The sequence below is a fragment of the Nelumbo nucifera genome, chromosome 8 (genome assembly GCF_055504915.1).
Source record: "Nelumbo nucifera cultivar China Antique chromosome 8, China Antique-T2T, whole genome shotgun sequence".
Lineage (NCBI taxonomy): Eukaryota > Viridiplantae > Streptophyta > Magnoliopsida > Proteales > Nelumbonaceae > Nelumbo > Nelumbo nucifera.
This window is the reverse complement of record NC_142656.1, coordinates 28,287,814-28,291,235: the sequence shown is the minus strand read 5'-3', so window position 1 is coordinate 28,291,235 and position 3,422 is coordinate 28,287,814. Positions and strand designations below refer to the sequence as shown.

The following is a 3,422-nucleotide window of genomic DNA, read 5'->3' as shown; positions in this document are numbered from 1 at the left end:
CTTCGAGTGCCATTTAATTATCTTTATCAACCATCCAAACGTTGACAAAAAACTGAACAGTTCCAAATCCTAGCCTCTTCTATTCAAAAACGTTGGTGACTGTTTAGAAGAATTTAGAATTTGAGACTGTTTATTTTATTGTCAATATTTGGATGGTTGATAAAGAGAATTATATGGCATTCTTAGGACAGTTTTGACTTTTCAAGTGTCACTAAACAGATGATTAATGGACTGATTAACAACAGATACTATATTGTCACATTTTGAAAGTCCGGATACTGAATTATTACATTTTAAAAGTTCCGATACTGGATTGTCACATTTTAAAAGTTCGAATACTGAATTGTTACATTTTAATTCGGGGACCAAATTGCCATGCGAGCCAAAATACAGGGTACTGATTTAAGAATTTTCTCTAAAAAGTTTTAACTTAAGAGACTTTTAGTCAAATATAAAGTTTATTTCATTCGTAAAAGAGAAAAACAGGAGGATGATAATGGCTAGCTATTCCTGGCATTTATTTCTATTACATACATTGAGGAGCTGTTCCCTGGCATTCATTTCTATTACAGACACACATATAGTAGCATTCAAATGACGGCAGATGTATCTTCGATGGGAACGAATTCCTGTATTGGATTAATATTGCTCCAGGTAAATGCCACAGGGCTCTTGACTTGGTGCACTCCATCTGTCCAGACAATCCAACCGAACGCCGGTGTGGTATCACCAGTTTGATAGGCTAGGCTGCTAAATGTGACTCTGTATTGCAATATGGGATTTCGTGCATTGAACACAAGTGAACTGGGGGTCACACTAATCCCAACAGACGGAGGGCCATAAATTTGAGACACATACACTACGTTAGTCGATTGTCCGACGTTTCTCACTGCCCTGTAGTACTCTACAACCTCACGATCAGAGTTAAATACTACAGAGAAAGATGGATAGTTGAGATAACCTGGATTTGGAAAGCCCTGGGTTGCGCAATTCACGACTAGTGTTGGATCTTGGATCATATTGGCTATTAAATTGCTGCTATATCCGATGGAACAAAGGAATCCAATATAATCATATATGCCCATATCATAAACGAGGCCTGGATCGTGGACTTTGACTGCATCGACATGTCCACTTCCAAATTGGAACGGTGTGGCATCGTTGCCGGTGCCGAAATCTTTAATGTTTTGACCTGAATTGTCCTTGTTGATTGTCGTCGTCATCAGGGCCGATTTTACTGCAGCTGGGCTCCATTGAGGATAGAGCTTACGGAGCATGGCAGCCAAGGCACTGACGTGTGGACAAGCCATGGAGGTTCCTGATATTATATTGAACTTGACGTGTCTCGGGTCGATCTCAAATGGTAATTGCGTTGGGCTGCTTTCCCATGTCCAAGCTGCTAAGATGTTCACTCCTGGAGCTATCAAGTCCGGCTTGATGATCTCGGGGGTGATAGCGTTTGGCCCACGGCTTGAGAATGGTGCAACCTGTGGAGCTGGTGGTGCGTCAGGCCCATTGACTGTTCCAGCAAAGTAAAATTTGGCTGTTGGAGATGGTTGGGAACGAATGTAGTTTCTGATAAGGTCGCCAGCGGTCTGGTCAACCATGGTGGCAGGGAGAAGATGTGCATTAGCAATGGCCGATGGGCCGCTTTCGGCAGTGCTGGCAAGGATCATGCCGGCACCTCCGGCCTGCTTGACAGTAATTCCCTTAACGACATCGTCTAACTCACCACGGTCACAGAGGACAATTTTCCCCGCTACTCCAGAAGAAAGAGTCGATGACCGAAAGCAAAGTCTATTGCCGTAGTCTCCTGCGTAGACAAGGGGAAGTGGAGAATCGAGTGGAGGCCCAGAGTAAAGGGATATTCCTCGATAAATACTCCCGTCGCCGAGAATAACATTTGCCGGAAAGTCCCGATCAATTGTCGATGCACCCACCGTTAGGATCCAAGGCGCAACATTTCCCACAGTGGATTGAGAGAAGGTCCATTATTCCCTGCCGAGCATGAAACAATTATACCTTTGTTGACTGCTCTGAGAGTACCGATTGCCATAAGGTATTGATAATAGGGTAGTGAAATGTTTTTCCCCACCGACATTGATATCACATCAACCCCATCAACGATCGCCTGATCCAACGCTGCGAGCAAGTCGGCATCTTCACAACTTTTTAGCCAACAAGCCTTGTACATAGCTATTTTTGCCTTGGGTGCTATGCCCCTTGCAACTCCCATAGCATATCCCAAGAAACCAGCATCATTGACTGGGTATCCTGCTACTGTTGATGCAACATGGGTTCCATGGCCCACGGTGTCTTTTGGTGACTTTGATTCAACTGTTGTATTCATTGGACCATATCTGGCTTCATACGCTCTATAGAAGGCCCTTGCACCAATAACCTTCTTGTTACAGGCTGCTGCTGGGAAGTCGGAACTTGTCTCGCAGGTACCTGTCCATCTGGAGGGCACCGGCAAGAGACCATCATCAGAGAAGCTCTCGTGTCCAGGCCAAATTCCCGTATCAATGACTCCAACAATTACATCATCGCCATAGTCTGTACTTGGCCAGAGTACTGATGTGCTACTGAGTTCAAGGAAGTCAGGGGAATGGGTGGTGTGGATATGGTTTGTCTGCCCTAAGAGCACCGAGAGGACTCCCGGTAGTTTTCTAAGCTCTGTTGCTTGAGTTGATGTAAGTTGGGCAGCTAAGCCATGAATGGCATGTTCATAGGTGTACAAAATTTCGGGTTTCTTGGGCGAAGAGAAGGGAATAGAGGTGAGTAATGAAGTGTACCAATGACGGTCGCTGGTGAGGGTTGTTGGCTTCTCTGTTTTGGACACAAGAACAATGAATGTACTTGGTATCTCACTGGAAGAAGCCGTGAATATTGCATAAGCAGTGAATTGCACGAAGATAATCGCCATTAATATCTTCCTCTTCCCCATCTTCTCTCTCAAAACTTATAGTGTAGTTTGGAGCCTTGGTTATATACTTCGAGAAATCAACTGATCACGTCTTTAATTTATATAGCTAACTAGCAAGGGTGGAATGTAAATTTGGTTAGTTATGGGTTGACAAATTTGGGTTTTGACATAAGTTTGGGTTCAGGCCATGGTGGCAAAGTCATTGTCTAGAGTTAGTCTTGGTTGGCTCTTATAAACTCGACCCCAACCCATTTAAAATATGCCCCATCTTTATTTATTTATTTTGATCGATTCTATACCCATGCATGCTTCACGTAGATAGTACTGAAAAGGGGTATGGAGAGATTTAAGAGGAATAAAGATATTTAATGGGACGAGATGTTACAAATATTGATTGATGGTTGAGGGAGAGTTTATTATAACTTCTTGCTATACGTTTAATAATTTAATTTAATAATAGATAATCACATTTGTGAGAAATGAGAGGAAGAGGTCC

The 3,422-nt window shown here is 43.2% G+C and overlaps 1 pseudogene; it reads right to left on the bottom strand.

Annotated features, from left to right (window-relative positions):
* Nucleotides 1-461: 461 nt before the first annotated feature.
* Nucleotides 462-3,088, bottom strand: LOC104605453 (subtilisin-like protease SBT1.4 pseudogene; annotated as a pseudogene).
* Nucleotides 3,089-3,422: the final 334 nt, after the last annotated feature.